The following is a 26254-nucleotide window of genomic DNA, read 5'->3' as shown; positions in this document are numbered from 1 at the left end:
GCGATTCCACTACTAGGATTATACCCGAAGAATCCTAAAACCGTATTTCAAAAGAACTTATGCACCCCGAGGTTCATAGCAGCGCTGTTTACAATAGCTAAATGCTGGCAACAGCCTAAGTGCCCACCTGTAGATGAGTGGATTAAAAAATTGTGGTTCATTTACACAATGGAGTACTATGTAGAAGAAATAAAGAAAAAACTCTGCCATTTGGGACAACATGGATGGAACTAGAGATAATGATGCTTAGCGAAATAAGACAGGCAATGAAAGAAAAATACCACATGATATCACCTGATACAGGAGACTAATGAGCAACACAAACAAGTGAACAAAATTGAACAAGGAACAGAGTAACAGTAATCAGGGGGGAGGGAGAGAAGGGGGATAAGTAAAGGAAGTGTTTAATAAAAGAACATGTATAAATGACTCATGGACTTGGACAACAGGGTGGGATATGACTGTGGCTGGGAGGGGGTGAACAATGGGAAGAATGGGACAACTGTAATTGAAAAACAATTTCAAAAAGTGAAATAAATATTCTCTTTTTTCTGACTTAGAGGTAACTTACTGTATTAATTTAATGTTTACCCTGCCTTCCATGCTAAATAATTATTTAAGAAAAGAGATACAGCCAAACAGATAAGTGACACAGATCATATTTGGGTCTTGAAAAATTGTTTGCACTAATGAGCCTGGTGCTCCTTAGGAATAAGTTGTTATTTAAACCTCTCCAATTCCACACTAATAGGATTTATAATTTCAAGTATAATCAGCCATAGTTATTTGGGTATACTTTATTAACAATTTTTCAGAGCTATTTTTGCTTTTTCCTAAAGAGGGAAGAATGGAGCTCAAGAATACATGGTATTTATGAGGTACCTTTTTCTTTCCCCAATAGAGATTGCTTTTTTCTGACTTTGTACTCTCTCTCTCTCCACATTATGATCTTACTCTGTAAACTTTCCCCAATCTTGATCGTGGTGTATAATCTTTCTAATGTGTTGCTGGATCCAGTTTGCCAATATTTTGTTGAGGATTTTAGCATCTATGTTCATCAGCGATATGGGCCTGTAGTTTTCCTTTTTTGTGTCTTGACCTGGTTTTGGAATACAGATAATAATGGCTTCATAGAATGAGTTTAGGAGTTTTCCCTCTTCCTAGGTTTTTTAGAATAGTCTGAGTAGTCTGAGAAGGCTAGGAGATAGTTCTTTCCTAAATGATTTTTAAAATTCACCTGTCAAGCCATTCGGTCCAGGGCTTTTGCGTGCCAGGAGTTTTTTGATTACTGCTTCAACTTCACTAGTTGCTATTGGTCTGTTCAGGCTTTCTGCTTCTTCTTGATTCAGTTTTGGAAGATTATATGTTTCCAGAAATTTGTCCATTTTATCTAGGTGGTCAAATGTCTTGTGACACAGTTTTCATAATAATCTTTTACAATCCTTTGTATTTCTGTGGTATCACTTGTGATTTCTCCTCTTTCACTTCTGATTTTATTTATTTGAATACTCTGTCTTTTTTTCTTGATGAGCATGGTGAAAGGCTTGAGAGTTTTGTTTAACTTCTCAAAGAACCAGCTCCTACTTTTGCTGATTTTTTGAATGTTTCTTTAGTCTCTATGTCATTTAATTCAGCTCTGAACTTGATGATTTCCTTTTTTCTACTCACACTGGGCTTTGTTTTTTGTTGTTCTTCTAGTTCTTGTAGCTGTAGGGTTAGATTTTTTTATTAGAGATTCTTCTATCCTTTTTATGTAGGTCTGCATTGCCATGAACTTTCCTCTCAGGATTGCTTTCGCTGTATTCCTTAGGTTTTGGGTTGTTGTGTGTTAATTATCATTTGTTTTCAGAAACTTCTTGATTTCTACCTTGAGTCATTGTTAACCCATTCATTCATTAATACCATGTTATTCATTCTCCATGAGTTTGAATGTCTCTGAATATTTTCCTTGAGGTTGATTTCCAGTTTTAAGCCCTTGTAATCTGGGAAAATGCCTGATATAATTTCAATTTTCTTGAATTTCTTGAGGCTTGTTTTATGTCCTACCATGTGGTCTATCTTTGAAAATGTTCCATGTGCACTCGAAAAGACAGTATATTTTGCTTCTTTGGGGTAAAATGTTCTATATATATCAACTAAGTTTGTTTGATCTAGAGTGTTGTTCAATGCATCAATACCTTTGGTGTTTCTTTGCTTCGAAGATTTGTTCATTGTTGACAGTGGGGTGTTAAAGTCCCCTACTATGAGTATGTTTCTGTCTATATTCTTCCTGAAGTCTCAAAGTTTTTCTCATATACTTGGGTGCTCCTATGTTGGGTGCATATATGTTTACAAGGTTTATATCTTCTTGATGGATTATTCCCTTAAGTACTATGCAATGTCCTTCTTTGTCTTTTTCTATGGCTTTTGCAGTGAAATATGCTTTGTCTGATATTAGTATTGCTACCCCAGCTTTTTTTTCATGTCCTTTTGCTTGAAATACTGTTTTCCATCCCTTCACTTTCAGTCTGTGTAGATCGTTTGTTCTAAGGTGGCTCTCTTTAGACAGTATATATGTGGGTCATGCTTTCTAATCCATTCAGCTACCCTATGTCTTTTTATTCATGCATTTAATCCATTTACCTTTAAGGTTATTATTGATAGGTAAATATACATTGTCATTTTCCCCTTTGTACTTGTGATTCTCTCTGTCTCTCTCTGTTTCTTCATCTTCTTAATGCAGACCCTTTAGAATCTCTTGCAATGCTGGTTTGGTGGAGATGTATTCTTTTAGCCTTCTTTTGTCTTGGAAACTTTTTATTTCATTTTCCATTTCGAATGAGAGCCTTGCTGGGTAGATTATTCTTTGTTGTAGGACTTTATTTTTCATTGTTCAGAATATATTTCGCCATTCCCTTATGGCTTGTAGTGTTTCTGCTGAGAAATCTGATGATAGCCTTACTGGAGCTCCCTTGTATGTTATTAGCTTTTTCTCTCTTGTTGCTTTTGGGATTCTCTCTTTGTCTTCCAATATTGCCATTTTAATTATGATGTGTCTTGAAGTAGGCCTGTTCGGGTTCATCTTCATTGGGACCCTCTGTGCTTCCTGGACTTGTGTTACTCTTTCTCTCATCAAGTTAGGGAAGTTTTCTGTCATTAGTTTTTCAAACAGGTTTTCTATCCATTGCTCCTCTTCTTCTCCTTTTTTATTCCTATGATATGGATATTATTACATTTCATGTTGTCCTGCAGCTCTCTTAAAACTTTATTCTGTTTCAGTCTTTTTTCTTTTTTTTGTCATATTGCTCTGTCTGGCAATTTTTCTCTACCTTGTCCGCCAGCTTGCTGATCTGATCTTCTGCTTCCTCTAGCCTGCTTTTAATTCCTTCTACTCAGTTCTTCAATTCAGATATTGTATCCTTCATTTCCTCCTGGCTTTTATTGATAGCTTCTATGTTGTTTTTTTTTTTTTCATGCTGGTATAATTCTCAGTAAGTTCCTTGTAATTTCCAGGAGTTCCTTATAGTTTCCCTGGAGTTCTTTGTAGTTTTCTTTGAGCTCGCTGATCTCATTGAGTTTCCCTATAATCCATCTTTTGAATTCCATATCTAATAGTTTGCTTCCCTCCATTTCATTTAGCACTCTTTCTCGGGATTCTTCCTTTCCTTTTGGTGGGAGCGTTGTTTCCCCATCTCCCCATTTTTTGACTCTTCTTGTTTGTTGCTGCTTCTTAGATTGATCTGCACTTCCTGGATCTGCACCTGGTGACATCATATCGTGTACCAGTCTGGGCCTATGCAGCGCGTTGGAGACTACCAGATATCTACTGCCTTGGTCTTTCTCCTTTAGTCATTAATCTATTCAATCTGTGATGAGCCATCAGGTTTAAGGACCAAGGGTGGGGCGGCTTAATTCCTGTAGGCAGGGATTTTGCTTCCCCTCAGGATGATGCCACTTGCAGTGGAATGGTCTGACTGCAGTATGGGAAATGAGTCAGCACTGGGACCTGGCTGGCTGCTCCCCCAGTTCTCGCCACAAAGCCAGTGTCCCAAATTCTTCCCAAGTGTCTCTAGTCCTCTCTGCCTTCCCTCTGCGTGAGCCCAGGGTAAGTCGTTGCCAAAATATTTTCATACATGATCCACTTAAGAGCTCTTTTTCTCCAGCTGTTTCTCTCAGGCTTGCAAGAAACCCTGTGGCTTTTTGCTTTTCACAGCTAGATACTATTTTACTTTCCACTCTGTTGCTGTAGGCTGGAAAGTCCGTTTGGGGGTTGAGATCCTGCACTTCTCAGGGGGAACTCCTGACTGCTCAGGAGTTTCTCAGTCCCTCCAGCTGCCACCTGTGGGAGCCCAGCCAGCCCTTTCATGTCTCTGAACTTCCTACTGGTCACGTTGTCATGAAGTGGCCTTTTCTGTCTCTCCATGGTTATAAGACTTCTCTCCAGCTAGTATTCAGTTGGTTATTCCAGATGATTACTCCACAATTAAGTTGAAAGTCCAGACGGGTTCTGGGAGGTTAATGTAGCTTCCACTTACTCCTCTGCCATCTTATGATCCTGTCTCCAGGGCTCTTCATTTTTTTCTCTGACTTCCATGTGAACTAATAGCAGCCCTACCAATGCTCAATCCTGCAGCATGCAAATCCCCTACTTACACTTGGTTCTCGGGAGTAGGAGGCAAGAGTTTAACCTCCAGTGGAAATTCTTGGTCATTTCAGGCATCATTTAAAAAAGAAAATAAAGAAACATATATTTTATTGATTATGCTATTACAGCTATCCCAATTTCCTCTCTTGGCTCTCCTCTGCCTGGTACTTCCATTCCTTCCAGCAATCTCATCCCTCTTCACAGTAATTTTAAAACTCCTGGCAAACTAAATTCCTGGACAAGATGTCTTCATAGATGAATTTAACCAAACTATCAAAGGAGAACTAATACCTATCTTTCTCAACTATTTCAAAGAAATTCAAGGGAAGGGCAGATACCCAAGCTCTTTTCATGAGCCCAGAATTATCCTAACAACAAAACCAGATATGGCACTACAAAGAAAGAAAATTACAGGTCAAATCTCAAATAAACATGGATGCTAAAACCCTTGACAAAGACATTATCAAACAGGATTCAGCTATAAATTTAAAAGATCATACATCATGATCAATTGGGGTGTATTCGGGGGTTGCAATGTTGGTACAATATTTACAATCAATAAATGTCATATGCCACCAAAACCAAATGAATGATAAAAATCACATGATCATATTAATAGACGTCAAAGGGGCATTCAATAAAAGCCAGAACCATTTATGAAAAAAACTCTCAGCAAAGTGGGAATAGAGAAATAATACCTCAGTATAATAAAAGCCATATATGAAAAACCCACAGCTAACATCATATTCAACAGGCAAAAACTAAAAATATTTTCTCTGAGAATCAGGAACACGATAGAGATGTCCACTTCTGTTAAACATATTACTGGAGGTTCTAGCATCAGAAATCAGACAAGAATTAAAAATAAAAGGCATCCAAGTTGGAAAAGATGAAATAAAAGTGTCGTTATTCATAGAAGACATGATACCATGTAGAAAACCCTAAAGACTGCACCAAAAGACTACTAGAACTGATCAATGAATTTAGTAAAGAAACAGAATACATATATTTATTTTCTTTTGAGGTTTTTCAATTACATTTGTCCCATTTTTCCCCCATTGCTCTCCCCAACCCAGCCCATGCCCTCCCCCAAAATCCTATTCCTCCCCGTTGACCATGTCCATCAGTCCTTTATATATGTTCCTTGACTAAATTCTTCCCTTACTTATCTCCCTTCTCTCCCTCCCCCCTCACCCTTATTGACTGCTATTCTGCTCCTTGTCCTATTTAGTTTGTTTGTTTATGTTGTTCATTAGTTTACTGTATTAGGTGATACCATATGGTATTTTTCTTTCTTTGCCTGGCTTATTTCACTAAGCATAATTCTCTCTAGTTCCATCCATTTTGTCGCAAATGGCAGGAGGTACTTCTTTCTCTGCTACATAGTATTCCATTGTGTAGATGTACCACAGTTTTCTGATCCACTCATCTACAGATGGGCATTTAGGCTGTTTCCAGCACTTAGCTATTGTAAACAGTGCTGCTATGAACATAGGGGTGCATAAGTTCTTTTGAATTAGTCCTTTAGGATTTTTCGGGTATAATTCTAGCAGTGGAATCACTGGTTCAAAAGGCAGTTCCATTTTTAGTTTTTTGAGGTAATTCCATACTGTTTTCCATAGTGGCTGCACCAGTCTGCATTCCCACCAAAAGTGCAATAGTGTTCCCGTTTCTCCACATCCTCGCAAGCACTTGTTGTTTGTTGAGGATGGACATTCTGACTGGTGTAAAGTGGTATGTCATTGATGTTTTTATTTGCATCTCTCTGATGGCTAAGGATGTTGAGCATTTTTCAACGTGTCTATGGACCTTCTGTATGTCCTCTTCAGAGAAGTATTTATTCAGGACCTTTGCCCATTTTTCATTTCGGTTGTTTTCTTGATGTTGAGTCGTATAAGCTCTTTACATATTTTGGAGATCAGTCCTCTCTCTGTGATATCATTGGCAAATATGTTTTCCGATATGGTTGGTTTCCTTTTCATCTTGCTAATGTTTCTTTTGCTGAGCAGAAACTCTTTAGATTGATGTAATCCCATTTGTTTATATTTTCCTTTATTTCTCTTGCTTTAGGAGATGTATCCATGAAAATATTGTTACGTGGGATTTCTGAAATTTTAGTGCCTATGTTTTCCTCTAGAAATTTTATAGTGTCATGGCTTACATTTAAGTCTTTGATCGATCTTGAGTTTATTCTCGTGTGTGGTGTAAGTTGGTGGTCTAGTTTCATTTTTTTGCACGTCCCTGTGCAGTTCTCCCAGCACCATTTGTTAAAGAGGCTCTTCTCACTCCATTTTATGTTCCTTCCTCCTTTATCAACTATTAGTTGACCATAGAGGCCTGGGTTTATTTCTGGGCTCTCTATTCTGTTCCACTGATCTGTATGTCTGTTCTTATGCTAGTACCAGACTGTTTTGATCACAGTGGCTTTGTAGTATTGTTTGATGTCTGGTATCATGATTTCTCCTGCTGTGTTCTTCTGTCTCAAGATTGCTTTCGCTATCCGGGGTCTTTTTTGGTACCATATAAATTTTTGGAGGATTTGTTCTAGGTCCGTGAAATATGTCATTGGTATTTTAATAGGGATTGCATTGAATCTGTAAATTGCTTTGGGTAGTATGGCCATTTTGATGATGTTGATTCTTCCCAACCAAGAAAATGGTATTTGCTTCCATTTATTTGCATCTTCCTTAATTTCTTTCTTCAATGTTGCATAATTTTCAGTGTACAGGTCTTTTATCTCTTTGCTTAAGTTTACTGCTAGGGACTTTATTTTTCTTGTTGCTATAGTAAATGTATTTTCTTTTTTTGCCTCTGTCTCTGATATTGTATTGTTGGTGTACAGAAATGCCTTAGATTTCTGTATATTTATTTTGTACCCTGCTATTTTTCCAAATTCACTTATTATATTAAGTAGTCTTTTAGTGCAGTTTATAGGGTTTTCTAGGTATACTATCATGTCATCTGCAAATAATGATAGTTTTACTTTTTCTTTCCCAATTTGGATGCCTTTTATTTCTTTGTCTTCTCTGATTGCTGTGGCTAGGACTTCCAACACTATGTTGAATAGAAGTGGAGAGAGTGGGCAGCCTTGTCTAGTTCCTGATTTCAGGGGGAATGCTTTCATTTTTTGTCCATTGAGTATGATGTTGGTTTCAGGCTTCGCATATATAGCCTTAATTATGTTAAGGTATGCTCCCTGTATTCCCATTTTGCTGAGTGTTTTCATCATAAATGGGTGTTGTACTTTATCAAATGCTTTTTCTGCATCTATAATCATGTGATTTTTGTCTTTCATTTTGTTTAGGTGATGTATTATATTTATTGATTTGCGAATATTAAACCATCTTTGCATCCCTGGGATGAATCCCACTTGATCGTGGTGTATGATCTTTTTGATGTATTGCTGGATCCTGTTTGACAAAATTTTATTGAGGATTTTAGCATCTATGCTCATAAGTGATATTGGCCTGTAGTATTCTTTCTTTGTTGTGTCTTGACCAGGTTTTGGGATTAGGGTAATACTGGCTTCATAGAAAGAGTTTGGGATTTTTCTCTCTTCTTGGATGTTTTGGAACAGTTTATGGAGGATAGGAGTTAGTTCTTCCCTAAATGTTTTGTAAAATTCACCTGTGAAGCCATCCGGTCCAGGGCTTTTGTGTGCAGGGAGATTTTTTATTACTGTTTCAATTTCCTTCTTTGTTATTGGTCTCTTGAGACTTTCTACTTCTTCTTGATTCAGTTTTGGAAGGTTATATGTTTCTAGAAATATGTCCATTTCTTCTAGGTTGTCAAATTTCTTGTCATGCAGTTGTTTGTAGTAATTTCTTACAATTGTTTGTATTTCTAAGGTATCAGTCGTGATTTCTCCTCTTTCATTTCTGATTTTGTTTATTTGGGTCTTCTCTCTTTTTTTCTTGATGAGCCTGGCTAGAGGCTTGTCGATTTTGTTTATTTTTTCAAAGAACAAGCTTCTAGTTTTGTTGATTTTTTGGATTGTTTGTTTAATCCCTATGTCATTTAAGTCTGCTTTGATCTTGATGATTTCTTTTCTTCTTCTTGTTCTAGGCTTTGTTTGTTGCTGTTGTTTTAGTTCTTGTAGCTTTAGGATTAGATTTTTTATTTGAGATTCTTCTAGTCTTTTCAGATATGCCTGTATTGCTATGAACTGCCCTCTTAGGACTGCTTTTGCTGAGTCCCATAGGTTTTGGGCTGTTGTGTGTTCATTGTCATTAGTTTCTAGAAATTTCTTGATTTCCTCTTTGATGTCATTGTTAACCCATTCATTATTTAATAGTGTGTTATTCATGCTCCATGAGTTTGGGTGTCTGATTTTCTTCCCTGTGGTTGAATTTTAGTTTCAAGGCATTGTGGTCTGAAAAGATGCTTGATATGGTTTCAATTTTCTTGAGTTTGTTGAGGCTTGTTTTGTGTCATATCATGTTGTCTATCTTTGAAAATGTCCCATGTGCCTTTGAAAAGAATGTATGTTTTGCATCTTTGGGGTGAAAAGTTCTATCTATATATCAGTTAGATCCATGTGGTTTAGTGTGTTGTTCAATGCCTGTATATCTTTGGTGTTTCTTTGCTTGGATGATCTGTCTATTGTTGATAATGGAGTGTTACAGTTCCCAACTATGAGTGTGTTGTTGTTAATATTCTTCTTGTGGTCTTCTAGTATTTTCTTTATGTATTTGTGTGCTCCTATGTTGGGTGCATATATGTTTATCAGTGTTATATCTTCTTGACGGATTGTTCTTTAAGTATTATAAAATGCCCTTCTTTGTCTCTTTTTATTGCCCTTGCTTTGAAATCCGTTTTGTCTGTTATGAGGACTGCTACCCCAGCTTTTTTTCAGGTCCGTTTGCTTGGAATATTTCTTTATATCCCTTTACTTTCAGTCTATGTAAATCTTTTGTTTTGAGGTGTGTTTCTTGTAGACAGCAAATATGTGGGTCCTGTTTTCTTATCCATTCCGTTACCCTATGTCTTTTAATTGGAGCATTTAATCCATTTACATTTAAGGTTATTATTGACATGTATTTATTCATTTCCCTTTGTATCTGTGTTCCTCTACTCTTTTTTTGTTTTTTTTCTCTTTCTTTTTCTTAGAACATTCACTTTAGCATCTCTTACAATGCTGGTTTTCTGGAGATGTATTCTTTTAGTCTTCCTTTGTCTGAGAAACTCCTTATTTCACCTTCTATTTTGAATGAGAGCCTTGCTGGGTAGAGTATTCTTGGTTGTAGGCCTTTGTTGTTCATTGCTTGAAATATTTTTGACCATTCCCTTCTGGCTTGTAATGTTTCTGTTGAGAAATCGGTCAGTAGCCTTATCGGAGCTCCCTTGTATGTTATTGCTGTTTTTCTCTTGCTTCTGTGAGGATTCTCTCTTTGTCTTGGAATGTTGCCATTTTAACTATGATGTGCCTTGGAGTGGGTTTTTGGGGGTTCCTCTTTATTGGAACTCTCAGTGCTTCTTGGACTTGCATAACTTTTTCTCTCATCAGGTTCGGAAAATTTTGTCACTATTTCTCCTATCAGTTTTTCAATTCCATTCTCCTTTTCTTCTCCCTCTCTTATTCCTATGATCCTGATATTATTTTTTAATGCTATCCTATAATTCCCTTACATCTTGTTCATATTTTTTCAATCTTTTTTCATTTTACTGTATCATTTGAGAATTATTTCCTACATTATCCTCCAACTCACTAATACGATCCTCTGCTTCGTTTAGTCTTCTTTTGACTGATTCTACTGTGTTATTCAGTTCAGGGATTTCATTCTTCATTTCTTCCTGGTTCTTGTTGATAGTTTCTGTGTCTTTTTTTATGCTGGTGTAGTTCTCTGCAAGTTCCCTGTAATTTTCTTGGAGCTGTTGGTAACTTTCTTGGAGGTTGTCATAGTTGTTTTTAAGGTTGTCGGGTATATTGAGCTACTTCACCACCATTGTTTTGAATTCCATGTCTGACATTTGGGCTATGTCTACTCCATCTACCTCTCTTTCTGGGGATTCCTCTTTTCTTTTCATTGAGAGGTTGTTTCTGCGTCTTACCATGTTGGATTCTTCTTGTTTATTTTTGTTATTTGGATTTGTGTGCTTACCTTCCCACCTTTGTGGTATGACATTCTTTATGGTAGATCTGGGGGTTTCAGTGGTGCAGACTCTTTGATCTCCTGAGCCTGACGTTCTTAGGGTACCTTTGATGTCATTTGTTTATCCTGTCTTGTTATATTTCAGATGCTCTTTGTTAGGATCTTCCTTCTGGCTAGTTGATTGAGAGTCACGCTATCCACTTTATCTTGAATTCTTTTGTGGAGATGTCAGTTCAGCCTTTGTGTGTTGTCTTGTTTTTCTGTATCCACAGCTGGTCTAATGAGGTGGGTCAGAGTTTCCTGTTCCTTGCAGCAGTGGGCCCCTGCACAGTGCATTCCCTCGGTGTCTGTTGGAACTAGCCAAGGTGTCTTTGGAGGCACGCCTGTGAGCGGGTAAGGTGGCCCGAGAGCTTGCCTCAGACCTGTTGTGGAGCGCTCAGGGAGTTTCCCAATGTGGCCAGGGAGGTATCCTCAGATCTGCCGCACTGTGCTCCAGGAGTTGGTCTCTCGCCTGACAGTGCTGGGTCCCAGACACTCGTGTACAATGGAAGTGAGCGATTATTGCCTATTGATGTCGGCGAGGTATTTTTGCACTCGCGTGCCCCTTCTCGCCAATGGCAGCCAGGGAGCTAGCCTCTGTGAAGCGCTCTGGGTGAGTGTCTATGAGTCCCTGCTGCCTTCTGTTCCGGCACCACAGCCGTCCACTGTTCCTGCACCCGCCTGAGCAGGCATGAGCAGAGCCTCAAAAAATGTTTTGCGCTCTGGCCTGGTACTTGGGACTGGCTCCCACTGGAGCTGGCCATGGGCGACTGTGCTCAGTCTTCTGTGTATCCAGAAGTCCCTACCTGCACCCATTCGGGCACTGATCTTATGTTTGTTGGGGTGTGTCTGAGGGGTCCTTAGACTCGCGGCCCTGCCCACCTGGGCCAGTGAATGATGGCACTTCCCTATGCACGCCCGCGATCAAAGGATAGGATTGGGGAGTGAGCGCGTGCACTTCTGCGCCTGTGCTCCTCAAGAATGTACTTTCATTCCCAAACTTTACCCCCCTCTCCGCAGTTCACAAGAGAAAAATACAAAGGAAAAATTATGATTTCACTTGCTCAGCAGCACGCTGTCTCCCTTCTTTCAGCGCCTATGACGCCTGGTTGAGTCCTGTCTCTGACAGCTGGCAGAGATCCGCTTTCCTCCTGAGTTCCCTCTGGGGAAGCCTGTGGTCGCCAAAAAGCTTTTGTGTACTTTCAGCCGCAGCTTGGGCAGCCACCCCAGCCAGGAATCCTATTTCGTCCCTTTTTCTTCTTTCACTATCCTCACTAGACAGATTGTTCCCAGATGGTTTTTCTCTAATCCAGCAGTGCCAAGGCTTGACTCCTGCCAGTGTCCAGCTGCTCACTGAGATGTTCTGTCTGCAATTAGTCCAAACTACAGACGGGTCTCCGGAGCCTGAGACTGCAGCCTCCCCTCACTCCTCCGTCATCGTCCTTCCCATCCTTTGTTGTGTCTTGACCTGGTTTTGGGATTAGGGTAATACTGGCATCATAGAAAGAGTTTAGGATTTTTCCCTCTTCTTGGATTTTTTGGAATTGTTTGAGGAGGGTAGGAGTTAGTTCTTCCCTGAATGTTTTGTAAAATTCGCCTCTGAAGCCATCCGGTCCAGGGCTTTTGTGTGCAGGGAGATTTTTGATTACTGTTTCAATTACCTTCTTTGTTATTGGTCTGTTGAGACTTTCTAATTCTTCTTGATTCAGTTTTGGAAGGTTATGTTTCCAGAAATTTGTCCATTTCTTCTAGGTTGTCAAATTTCTTGCCATACAGTTTTTTTGTAGTAATTTCTTACTATCATTTGTAATTCTGTGGTATCATTCGTGATTTCTCCTCTTTCATTTCTGATTTTGTTTATTTGGGTCTTCTCTTTTTTTTCTTGATGAGCCTGGCCAGAGGCTTGTCGATTTTGTTTATTTTTTTGAAGAACCAGCTCCCAGTTTCATTGATTTTTTGGATTGTTTGTTTAGTCTCTATGTCATTTAAGTCTGCTCTGATCTTGATGATTTCCTTCCTTCTTCATGCCTTAGGATTTGTTTGTTTTTGTTGTTATAGTTCTTGTAGCTTTAGGGTTAGATTTTTTATTTGAGATCCTTCTATTCTTTTCTGATATACCTGTATTGCTAGGAACTTCCCTCTTAGGACTGCTTTTGCTGTGTCCCATAGGTTTTGGACTGTTGTGTGTTCATTGTCATTAGTTTCTAGAAATTTGTTGATTTCCTCTTTGATGTCATTGTTAATCCATTCATTATTTAATAGTGTGTTATTCATGCTCCATGAGTTTGGGTGTCTGTTTTTTTTACCTGAGGTTGATTTTTAGTTTCAAGGCATTGTGGTCTGAAAAGATGCTTGATATGATTTCAATTTACTTGACTTTGTTGAGGTTTGTTTTGTGTTTTACCATGTGCTCTATCTTTGAAAATGTCCCATTTGAAAAGAATGTATATTTTGCTTCTTTGGGGTGAAAAATTCTATGTATATCAGTTAAGTCCATGTGGTTTAGTGTGTTGCTCTATGCCTGTATATCCTTGGTCTTTCTTTGCTTCAAAGATCCGTCTATTGTTGATAAGGGAGTGTTAAAGTTCTGACTATGAGTGTGTTGTTGTTAATATCCTTCTTGTGGTCTTCTAGTATTTTCTTTATGTATTTGTGTGCTCCTATGTTGGGTGCATATATGTTTATCAGTGTTATATCTTCTTAATGGATTGTTCCTTTAAGTATTATGAAATGTCCTCCTTTGTCTCTTTTTATCGCCCTTGCTTTGAAATCCGTTTTTTCTGATATGAGTACTGCTACTCCAGCTTTTTTTCAGGTCCATTTGCTTGGAATATTTCTTTATATCCATTTACTTTCAGTCTATGTAAATCTTTTGTTTTGAGGTGTGTTTCTTGTAGACAGCAAATATGTGGGTCTGTTACAGAACCCCTGGGCTGCTCCAATTGATAACAAACCCACGGGCTCTTTAGTTAGGGGCCCGATTGCCCACCGCCAAAATTATAACTCTCAATATCAGAGTTTAGTGAAAAGAAAAAGAATTGTTTATTTAACAGTTATATAGATTTAGTTATTTGCGGATTTCTGTTGTTAAGTCTTATGCTCTTTAAAACACCAACAAACACATATCCTTGCCTCCCCACCTTCCAGACCAGGCTAGTTTTAGGAAAGTAAGAGAAACCGTTTCCCTACTTTCAAAACACAGTTCAGCTTTACCAGCAGCTGCCAATCATTCAATCCTGATTGGGGAGGTCCTTTCTGTGCTGTGGTACCCTCCAGCTCTCAATGCAGAACCACCTGGATTCTCAGCCTCCTTGCAAACTGCCTTCTTCCTGCAAACCATGTGGATCTTCTCTCCTTCTCAAAACTGCATGGCGAGAGCCTCTTAAAGCAGCCTGGAGACCCCTTCTCCAAGCCACATGGAGAAGGCCCCTTCACCAAGCCATGTGGAGGGAGCACACGAGAGAGCGAGAGCGAGCGCACGAGCGCGCCAGAGAGAGAGTCAGAGCGCCAGAGCCAGAGCGTGAGTGAGAACCCGAGTCAGAGAGTGAGAGAGAGTCAGAGTGAGAGCACGAGCGAGAGCCAGAGAGAGTCTCAGTCTAAAATGTCTGCAGCTGCTTATATATCCCTGACTGCGTCATCTGACACAGTGGGCGTTGCAAACAGTTCTGACCATTCACAGAACCTTACGTAGGCTCTGTGTGGTTTCCATACCGTCCCCTGGTTCAAGGCTCCTCCCATCTACCTGAGGCTTTGGATGCATTAAAGCCATTTTACATAAGAAAGACATTGGCCACCAGCCTCAGGCATGTGGAGGCATTCTGAAAGCTGCTTCCTTCTCCCCATCCCCCAGCAGCAAACTCTGGGGATTTTTGGACTCCCCTGTTTCTGTAACAGGTCCTGTTTTCTTATCCATTCCGTTACCCTATGTCTTTTAATTGGAGCATTTAATCCATTTACATTTAAGGTTATTATTGACATGTATTTATTCATTTCCCTTTGTATCTCTGTTCCTCTACTGTTTTTTTTTTTTTTTTCTTTCTGTCTTCTTTTTTCTTAGAACATTCCCTTTAGTATCACTTGCAATGCTGGTTTTGTGGAGATGTATTCTTTTAGTTTTCTTTTGTCTGAGAAACTCCTTATTTTACCTTTCATTTTGAATGAGAGCCTTGCTGGGTGGAGTATTCTTGGTTGTAGGCCTTTGTTTTCCATTGCTTGAAATATTTTTGACCATTCCCTTCTGGCTTGTAATGTTTCTGTTGAGAAATCGGTCGATAGCCTTATCAGAGTTCCCCTGTATGTTATTTGCTGTTTTTCTCTTGCTTCTGTGAGGATTCTCTCTTTGTTTTGGAATGTTGCCATTTTAACTATGATGTGCCTTGGAGTGGGTTTTTTGGCATTCCTCTTTATTGGAACTCTCTGTCCTTCCTGGACTTGCATAACATTTTATCTCATCAGCTTGGGAAATTTTTCTGTCACTATTTCTCCTTTCAGTTTATCTATTCCTTGTTCTTCTGATCTCTCTTTAATTCCAATGAATCTGATATTGTTCTACCTTATGCTATCCTGTAATTCTATTACATCTTCATACTTTTTCAATCTTTTTTCATTTTGTTGTATTGTCTGGGAATTTTTTTCTACGTTATCTTCTATCTCACTAATCTAATCTTCTGCTTCGTTTAGTCTGCTTTTGACTGATTCTACTGTGTTTTTCAGTTCAGAGATTACATTCTTCATTTCTTCCTCATTCTTTTTGATAGTTTCTATGTCTTTTTTTTTTTTATGCTGGTGTAGTTCTCTGCAAGTTCCCTGTAATTTTCTTGGAGCTCTTGGTAACTTCCTTGGAGGTTCTCATAGTTGTTTTTAAGGTTGTCGAGTATATTGAGCTTCTTCACCATTATTGTTTTGAATTCCGTATCTGACACTAGGGCTATGTCTATTCCATGTACCTCTCTTTCTGGGGATTCCTTTTTCTTTTCATTGAGAGGTTGTTTCTGCGTCTTACCATGTTGGATTCTTCTTGTTTATGTTTGTTTTTTGGGTTTGTGTGCTTTGACTTCCCACCTTTGTGGTATGAGTTTCTTTTTAGGAGATCTGGGGGTTTCAGTGTTGCAGTTTCTTTGATCTCCTGAGCCTGATGTTCTTGGGTTACCTTTTATGTCATTTGTTTATGCTGTCTGGTTATATTTCAGATGCTCTTTGTTAGGATCTTCCTTCTGGCTCGTTGATTGAGAGTCACTCTATCCACTTTGCCTTGAGTCTTTTGTGGAGATGCTGTTAAAAACATAAGCACACAGCCCAGGCAGGAGACCCACACCCTCAAAAATATTCCCCACCCTCTATCCTGCTATCGTCAGCCAATATACCAGTATTAATAGAAATGTAGAGTGATTAGAGCTTTTGTAATATAGGTAGAATAGAGTTGTTTTTAGGGAGGAAAAATATAATTTTTGAGATAGGGAATGATAGATTAATAATAGTTGAGACTGTGCAAGACAGTAGGTAATATTTACATTGTATGTTAATAACTATAAAAGGAAAGGAGGAAGAATGCAGAATATAGTAGGAAAGTGGTTTTGTATAGTATTGGATTCATGTAGTAGTTGTATTTTATTTATTTAGAGTGAAAGGGAGGCTACTCTAGACACATGAACAAATAAACAACAATTAAAGTGGAAGGATGAGAAGGAGAAATTGTGTGAGACAAATTAGAAATATAATTTTTTTTATTTTTCTCCCTTCCGTCTCTTCTTTGTCCTCTTCCCATTCTCTTTTAACTCAGTTCAGCCTTTGTGTGTCGTCTTGTTTTTCTGTGTCCACAGCTGGTCTAGTGAGTCGGGTCAGAGGTCCCTGCTCCTTGCAGCAGTGGTTTGCGCTCGCACAGCACATTCCTTTGGTGCCTGTTGGAGATAGCTGAGGTGCCCTTGCCCGCACGCCTGTGCACATGCAAGGTGGCCCAAGAGCTTGTCTCAGGCCTGCCATGCCGCATTCCAGGAGTTGGTCTTTCACCTCTTAGGGTGGGGCCCCAGACACTTGGGCACAGTGGAAGTGAGCGATTGGCGCCTATTGAAACCAGCGAGGTGCTTTTGCGCTCGTGCACTTGTGCACGCACAAGGCTGCCGGAGAGCTTGCCTCAGGCCTGCCACACCACATTCCAGGAGTTGGTCTCTCGCCTCTTAGGGCAGGGCCCCAGGCACTTGGGCACAGTGGAAATGAGTGTCTGTGAGTCGTTGCTGCCCGCTGTTCACGCGCCACAGCTGCCCACTGTTCCCGCACCCACCTGGGCAGGCACGGGCAGAGCCTGAGCAAGTGCTCTGCGCTCCGGCCTGGCGCCCACTGGAGCTGACCAGGGGCAACTGCCCACGGTCGTCTCTGTGTCCAGTGGGCCCTTCCTGTGCCCGTCGGGGCACTGATCTTATGTCTGTTGCGGTGTTTCCGAGGGGCACCTGGACGCGCAGCCCCATGCACCTGGGCCAGTGAATGAAGGCACTTCCCTGTGCGCGCCCACACGACCCAAAGGGAGGGCTGGGGAGTGGGCGAATGCACTTCTGCACCTGCGTTCCTCAAGAATGTCCTATCACCCCCAAACTTCGCCCCCCTCTCCGCAGTTCACAAGAGAAAACTACAAAGGAAAAATTACGATTTCACTTGCTCAGCAGCACGCTGTCTCCCATCTTCAAGTGCCAATGCCACCTGGTCGAGTCCCGTCTCTGCCAGCGGGCAGAGATCTGCTTTCCTCCTGACTCCCCTCTGGGAAAGCCTGTGGTCGCCAAAAAGCCTTTGTGTTTTTCCAGCTGCAGCTCGGGCAGTCACCCCAGTCAGGAATCCTGTTTAGTCCCTTTTTCCTCCACTATCCTCAGTAAACAGGTCACTCCCAGATGTTTTTCTCTAATCCAGCAGTGCCAAGGCTCGACTCCCGCCAGTGTCCAGCTGTTCACTAGGATGTTCTGTCTGCAATTAGCCCAAACTACAGACGGGTCTCGGGAGCCTAAGAGCGCAGCCTCCCCTCACTTCTCCACCATCTTCCTCTCCCAAATTCCACTTTGAAGGGAGTGGTCTGCATGAACAAGATGGCTCCTGCAGTATGAGTGATGATTCAACATGTGGATTCTATCAGCTGCTTCCTTAGTTCACTCCCCAAAGCCACCTTCCCCAAACTCTCCTACAGCATCTCTAGTTTACTCTGCTATCCCCTTTGCCAAAGCCCAAACAAAATTTTATGTGTTGGCCTTTTAAGATGCTCTCTTGACTCCAGCCATCTTTGCCTGGCATGCAGAAAACCCTCCTCTTTTCATAGCTGGATGTTTTGTGGATTCCTTTCCATCTCTGATTCTGTAGGCTGGGGAGCCCAGCTTTGGGTTTAGTCCCTACACTTCTCTGGGGGACTTCCCAGCTACTAAAATACCCCTCTGGCACTTCAACTTCCACTTGTGGGAACCCAGCCAGCCCTCTCGAATCTCCTCCACACACTGTACCAGTCACATTGTGGTGAAGTGGTTTCTTCTGTCTGTCCATGATTATAAGGCTTCTCTCCAGCTATTGTTCAGTTGGCTATTCTGGGTGATTTCTTCACAATATAGTTGTAATTCCAGATTGGTCCTGGGAGGAGGTTAGTGTAGCTTCCAGTTACTCCTACACCATCTTGGATCCTTTGCAAAATATTTATTTCTATGGAGACAGAATATATAGTTTCTCTTAGCATATGTAGTTCCTTTGATCAGTAATTTTAGCTTGCATTTTGTACATTGTCTTTTACTCTATGTCTGACTCCTAGTTCAAACATTGACATGTTGCCATGACCACAGAGTTGATTCCCACCACAGACCCAGCCTCTGGAAGAAGCCCTAAGAATTTGGCTATTTCTCACTCAAAAAATTGTCCTATACTTTAGGAGCTAGAGATAGTCCTGACCCCTTTATTGAAGATAGTTTGAATTTAGCCATGGAAGTTTAAGTGTAAAACTAGTTAATGATAACCATATATTGTAAAAGTTTTAGATGGAAATAAGTATTTTGTTGATCACTTGTTTTCTGGAAGTTTGTAGCAGATTATGTCAGTTTCTTACCCAACAACCACTACTTACATCCCTTGCTGGCATAGATATACAGATCAAAATATCAGATACTCATTTTTTCTAGCATCATTTGCAGATATACAATGAGCATGTAATGCAAATTGATGACATTTTAGAGAATATTATTCACTCTTATAAAATCATGCTTTGTAGAAAACACCTTTCTTCTTTGTTGAAAGTGGTCATTATGTGTATGATGGGTGGAATTGCTGTAGCAACCATTGAAGGAATATACATACCTATGATATACTGAAGATGACAAAGCTTAAAGAAGGAGAACACCTGAATCCCTGATGAATCCATTGAAACACTGCACCAGCCTAGAAAACCTCATATATGTACTTTTTGTTATATGATATAATAAGTGTATTGCACTACTGCTTAATCCACTTTAGAATGGGCACTATGATATTTCTTATCATGGGCTAAATTGTGCCTCCCTCAAATTTATATATTAAAGTCCTAACCTCCAGTACCTCAGAATGTGGCTGAGTTGGTAGATCAGGTCTTTAAAAAGGTAAGTTAAGATGAGATCTTTATTATGGGCCCTAATTCAATACAAGTTGTATCATTATAAGAGGAAGTTTTGACACAGAGAGGTATAGAAGAAGCACTGTGTAAAGGCACAGGGGGAAGATGGCTATCAACAAGTTAAGGAAAGAGGTCTCAGAAAAAAACAACCCTGCTGACACCTTGATCTTGGACTTCCAGTCTTCAGTACTGTGGGAAAATAAATTTCTGTTGTTTAAGCCACTCAGTTTGTGGTACTTTAATATAGAAGCTCTACCCCCTGGCTGGTTTGGCTCAGTGGATTGAGCGTCGGCCTGCGAGCTAAGTGTCGCTGGTTCGATCTTCCAGTCAGGGCACATCAGAGAAGGAAAACTCTGACTCCAAAAAACCTCCGCTGCCTTGTGGCATACCTCTTCAGGGGAAAGGCTAAGGGAGTAAACCCCGACAGAAAATCCGGAGCCGGAGTCCCTAAGGCGGTTTGACGTTGTAGTCAACACCAGCAACTCCTGCGGCGCACCTGAAGCCAAGCTGTATTGACTCCGTCTTTCCCTTGGATCCTTCAGCTGCGAAGAGAGGGGGGGTCTGCTGCGTGGGCAACAGCAGACCCTCCATATCACCCTGCCCAGGCTCTGTAGCTTCAGCTCCACTGGAGAGGACACTCCAGCGTCATCGCAAGATGTCGATTCAACACGGGAGGAGACAGATACCGTGTCACTCCCGAGTCGGACTGCACAACCATTCTCGGCGGTGCAGATAGACTCTTAAGAAGCTACACCATCGTCTCTCGAGACGGACGGCTGCCGACGACGAATATAGAAGCTCTAGCAAATAAGTACATTGTCTTCTAAAACATCTTGACAGTTAGTTATTTTATGATTGGTACTTTAAAAATAAAAACAACTTGACCAAGTGATGCTACTGATCTTTTGAGACAATTTAAACAAATTTAATATAAAAACAAAAAACAAACAAAGGACAAAGTGGTAGGTTTCTGGCCAGATGTGAACTTCCACCATAAAGGACTATAGAACAGAACAAAACATAAAAGAATGATTTTCAGGCATTGAAAAATAGTCAGGGCAGGGCACTTATCTACAAGAGAAAGGAAGAAAAAGAAAGATGAGCCCTACAATTGTCCCCAGGTACTGCCTGATAGTATCCCTGAGTTGAGAATACAGAGGATTCAAGAAGGGCAAGACATCTAGAATTTGCAAAGCAGAGTACTGGAGATGAGAAAGTTGGTGTGAAGTGGAGAAAGAAAATAAAAGAGAAAGGAGAGAAGGTGAGCACTCTGGAGATCTGCAGAGAGCTTCCCTTAAATCTTTAGCTGATTACTGATTAGTACATTCATGTGAGGAAACCACCTGAAGCTAGAAGGATAGAAAAAAACAATGGAAAAGAGTAGGAAGATCAATCCTCAGCGCTCACACAAGGTGATGAATAGTTTGTATTCTCTCAAGCCAGAGTGAAAAACTCCCTGATTAATGAGCATCAGGTTTAGTACCCACAAGGGTATTACCTCTGTAGTGGGTAGAAACTAGTTTTAAACTAAAAGCTGCTCTGATCCTACCCAACAAATTTTAAAAGTCAGTTTCAAAAGGATCAAGTGACTTTCAAGTAATTTAACATCAGCCTAGGCAAAGTTTAAAAATATTAAAGAAATAAATCAGCAACCATCAACAATATTCGCTATGGCAGACATCTAATAAGAAAATACCGTGAAAAGAAACATGAAAATACAACCCATAATGAGGATAGAAATTAATCAATTTTAAGGCACACTAAAGAAACATGATAGAATTATCAGATACAGACATGAAAAGAGCTATTATTACTATAATCCATATGTTCAAAAAGGTAGAAGGAAGAATGACTGTTAAAAGACATAGAATATCCAAAGTAATTTTTTTCAAAAAACATATTTCTGAGATAAAAACATCCTAAATAATATTAATAGATCATATATTTCAGATGAAAGATTAGTAAACTTGAAAACATAGGAATGGAAAAATACATGATAAAACAGAGAAAAGGATTTAAAAATTAATAGAGCAACAATGAGTTCTGTGGGGCAACTTAAAGCAGCCTGTTCTATGTATAATTAGAGTTCAAGAAAGGGCCAGAAAAGTATTTTAAGAATAACAGAAACTATATGATAAAATCTATAAATCCACAAATCCTAAAAGCTCAATGAATCTCACGCATGAGAAATATGAAGAAAAACACACCAAGGCAAATCTTAAACTCTTAAAACCAATGATAAAGATAAATTCTTAAAAGCATACAGAAAACACATTACATCCAGAGATACATTCTTACAGAAAATAAAAATAAGAATTGACAGTAAATTTCTCATTGAAAATAATGCAAGCTTTAAGAGGGAGGAGCAGCATATTTAAAGTACTGAGAGAAATACAGTCAATTTAGAATTCTGTATTCAGTTAAAATATTCCTTAGCTTTTGCATTAGTGTTATTTTCTCCTTCGTTCTTGAAAGATAGTTTTGTTGGATATAGAATTCTTCAATGACAGTTTTCTTTTTCAGCATATTAAATGTCTAACCACTGCCTCGTGGTCTCTGTGGTTGCTTATGAGAGATCATCTATTAATGGTATCGAGGATTCTTGTATGTGAAAGTCTGCTTCCCTTTTTATTCTTTCAAGATTTTTTGCTGCTTTCAAGATTCACTCTTTGTTCTAGGCAAACTAGAACACACAGTAATATGTGATATAAATGAGAGAAAACTTTAGATGTCAGTTCTGAAAACACTCAATGATATGCAAGAAAATACAGACAGGCAATTTAGGAATCTTAGAACACAACTTAATGAGCAAAATGAATACTTTACCAAAGAGATTGACTTTATACTCTGCTATTTTGCCAAATTTACTTATTAGGTTGAGTAGTTTTTTAGTGGAGTCTATAGGGTTTTCTGTGTACACTATGATGTCATCTGCAAATAATGACAGTTTTACTTCCTCTTTTCCAATTTGATGCATTTTTTTTTCTTTTTCTTGTCTGATTGTTGTGGCTAGAATTCCAAAACTATGTTCAATAGAAGTGGAGAAAGTGGATATCCTTGTCTTGTTCCTGATCTTAGGGGAAAAGCTTTCAGTTTTGACCATTGAGTATGTCGGTGGCAGGTTTCTTGTATATGGCCTTTATTATGTTGAGGTATTCTCCCTCTATTCCCAGTTTGCTGAGTGTTTATCATAAATGAATGTTGTACTTAATCAAATGCTTTTTCAGCATCTATTGACATGATCATATGATTTCTGTCTTTCATTTTATGTTGTGTATTATATTTATTGATTTGCAAACATTAAACCATCCTTGCATCCCTGGGATGAATCCCACTTGATCATGCTGTATGATCTTTTTGATATATTGCTGTATACGGTTTATAAATATTTATTGAGGATTTTAGCATCAGAGCTCATCAGTGATATTGGTCTGTAGTTTTCTTTCATTGTTGTCTTGACCTGGTTTTGGAATTAGAATAATGCTGGCCTCATAGAAAGCTTTTGGGAGTCTTCCCTATTCTTCGTTGTTTTGGAATTGTTTGAGAAACACAGAAGTTAGTTCTTTCCTGAATGTTTGGTAAAACTCTCCTGTGAAACCATCCAGTCCAGAGCTTTTGTGCACTGGGAGTTTTTTGATTGTTGCTTCAATTTCACAAGTTGTTATCAGTATGTTCTGGCTTTCTGCTTCTTCCTGATTCAGTTTTGGAAGAGTATATTATAAAATAAATTTGTCAATTTCACCCAGGTTGTCAAATTTCTTGTCATATAGTTGTTCATAGTAATTTCTTACAATCCTTTGTATTTCTGTGATTTCCTCTCTTTCATTTCTGATTTTATTTATTTGGGTCCTTTTCCTTTTTTTCTTTTTTTCTTGATGAATCTGGTTAAAGGCTTGTCAATTTTCTTTATCTTTTCAAAGGACCAGCTCCTAGTTTTATTGATCTTTTAAAATGTTATTTTTAGTCTGTATGTCATTTAATTCTGCTCTCATCTTGATCATTTCCTTCCTTATACTCACTCTGAGCTTTGTTTGTTGTTTCACTCTAGTTCTTATAGCTGTAGGGTTAAGCTGTTTATTTGAGGTTCTTCTATCCTTTTTAGGTAGGACTGTATTGCTATGAACTTTCTTCTTAGGACTGCCTTCACTGTGTCTCATAGGTTTTGAGCTGTTGTGTGTTCATTATCATTTGTTTACTGAAACTTTTTGATTTCTTCCTTGATGTCATTGTTAACCCACTTGTTATTTAATAGCATGTTATTCATTCTCAATGAATTTGAATTTTTTTGAGATTTATTCCTTGAAGTTGGTTTCCAGTTTCAAGCCATTGTGATCTCAAAAGATACTTGATATAATTTCAATTTTCTTGAATTTGTTGAAGATTATTTTGCGTTCTGCCACGTGGTCTATCTCTGAAAATGTTCCATGTGCATTTGAAAAAGATGTATATTTTGTTTCTTTGGGGCAAAAGGTTCTGTATATATCAACTAAATCTATTTGATCTAGAGTGTTGTTCAGTGCCTCAATATCCTTAGCGTTTTTTCGCTTTGAAGATCTGTTCATTGTTGACATTGGGGCGTTAAAGTTCCCTAATATGAGTGTGTTGTTGTTGATATCCTTCTTGAAGTCCTCCAAGATTTTCCTTATATATTTGGGCCCTCCTAGGTTCGGTGTATATATGTTTACCAGGGCTATATCTTCTAATTGTATTGTTCTCTTAAGTACTATGAAACGTTCTTCTTTGTCTTTTTTTATGGCCTTTGTTGTGAAATATGTTTTGTCTGATATAAGTATTATTACTCCAGCTTTTTTCTTCATGTCCATTTGCTTGAAATACCTTTTCCATGCCTTCACTTTCAGTCTGTGTACGTTTTTGTTCTGAAGTGGGTCTCCTGTGGACAGCATATATGCAGGTAGTCTTTTCCTATACATTCAGTTACCCTATGCCTTTTTATTGAAGCATTTAATCCATTTACATTTGAGGTTATTACTGATAGCTACTTATTTATTGTGATTTTTTTTCTTTTATACCTGTGTTCTTCTCTCTTTCTCTCTCTCCCCTTAAAATGGGCCCTTTAGAATTTCTTGCAATGTCGGTTTGGTGGAAATGTATTCTTCTAGCCCTCTTTTGTCTGGGAAACTCTTTATTTCACCTTTCATTTTGAATGAGAACCTTGCTTGGTAGAGTAGTCTTGGTTGTAGTCCTTTGTTTTTCATTGCTTGGAACATTTTTTGCCATTCCCTTCTGGCTTGTAGTGTTTCTATTGAGAAATCAACTGACAGCCTTGTCAGAGCTCGCTTGTATGTTATTTTCTGTTTCTCTCTTGCTGCCTTTAGGATTTTCTCTTTGTCTTTGAATGTTGCCATTTTAATTAATGTGTCTTGGAGTGGGCCTCATGGGTTCATCTTCATTGCGAACCTCTGTGCCTCTTGGACTTGCGTGACTTTTTCTCTCATGAAGTTAGGGAAGCTTTCTGTCATTACTTTTTCAAACAGGTTTTCTATACCTTGCTCCCTTTCTCTTCCTTCTGGTATCCCTATGATATAGATATTATTATGTTTTGTGTTGTCTTGCACCTCTTTTAAACCCTCTTCATTCTTTTTCAGTCTTTTTTCATTTTGTTGCACTGTCTGGGAATTTTTTTCCATGTTGTCCTCTAGTTCACTGATCCAGTCCTTTGCTTCATCTAGCCTGCATTTTATTCCTTCTACTGTGTTCCTCAGTTCAGAGATTGTATTCTTCATTTCCTCCTGGCTCTTACTGATAGTTTCTGTCTTTGTTAATGCTGGTATAGTTCGAAGTAAGTTCCTTGTAGCTTCCACAGAATCTTTGTAGTTTCTCTGGAGTCTTTTGTATTTTCCCTGGAATTCTCTGTAACTCCCCTGGAGCTCATTATAATTTTCTCTGAGTCTGTTGAGTTCATTGAGCTTCCTGATAACCATTCTTTTTAATTCTGCATCTGATAGTTTGCTTGCCTCTGTTTCATTTAGCACTCTTTCTGGAGATTCCTCCTTTCCTTCATTGAAAGATTGTGTTCTTGTCTCCCCATTCTGGGTGACTCTTCTCATCTATTTCTGTTTTTTTGATTGGTCTGCTTTGATTTTCTGCTTTTGTGGTGTGACCTCTGTAATAGGAGGCCTGTGGGATTCAGTGATGCATTATCTTTGATCTCTTGAGCTCGATGCTCCTGAGTTGCCCTTTATGCCATTTATTTGAGCTATCTTGTTGTATTCTGGTTTTGATTGTTGCTGTGTTGCTCTTTGGTGTGTCCTTCCCTCCAGCTAGCTGACTGAGAGTCAATCCACCCACCATGTCTTGAATTCCTTTGTGGAGGTGCTTTTAAAACATAAACACACCACCCAGGCAAGAAACCCACACCCTCAAAAATATTTCCCACCCACAATAACACTATCAAAAAGAAAGAAGAAGAAGAAGGAGGAGGAGGAGGAGGAAGAGTAGGAGGAGGAGGAAGAAGAAGAAGAAGAAGAAGAAGAAGAAGAAGAAGAAGAAGAAGAAGAAGAAGAAGAAGAAAACAAATTAGAGAAAAAATTCTTCCCAAGTATTATGTTCAACCTTTGGGCTATGATTGATATAGGATGGATGGGAATAAGAGGGAAAAAGAAATAAAGAAAAGCTTAAGAGATGTCTAGAGGAAAGGAAATGATTTTGAGATGATATAGGGATAAGAAATACTAAGACTGAGGAATGAAAGCCAGGCTAAGAGAGGAAAAAATTCAAATATAAAATGAAAGAAAGGGGTGGAGGAAGGTACTAATAGAATAGGAAAGGGGGGGTGATAGGATTTGAGATTTGAAATACTAAAACAGTGAGATCTATGAATAAAATTGCAGTAATGTCACAACTACCTCCATATTCACAACCAGTGCACAAATATTA

The 26254-nt window shown here is 39.1% G+C and overlaps 1 protein-coding gene across 1 annotated transcript in view; it reads right to left on the bottom strand.

The window, feature by feature from the left end:
• Positions 1-16407: 16407 nt before the first annotated feature.
• Positions 16408-26254, bottom strand: part of RBM41 (RNA binding motif protein 41) — a 155676-nt gene continuing 145829 nt past the window's right edge. The window contains exon 9 of the mRNA XM_090264830.1: positions 16408-18420. The gene's annotated coding sequence lies outside the window, so the exon portion shown is untranslated. The remainder of the gene's footprint in view (positions 18421-26254) is intronic.

The sequence above is a fragment of the Furipterus horrens genome, unplaced genomic scaffold, assembly GCF_987537825.1.
Source record: "Furipterus horrens unplaced genomic scaffold, mFurHor1.1.pri manual_scaffold_17, whole genome shotgun sequence".
Classification (NCBI taxonomy): domain Eukaryota; kingdom Metazoa; phylum Chordata; class Mammalia; order Chiroptera; family Furipteridae; genus Furipterus; species Furipterus horrens.
Note: the sequence above shows the minus strand (reverse complement) of the source record. Positions and strands in the feature narration are given on the sequence as shown.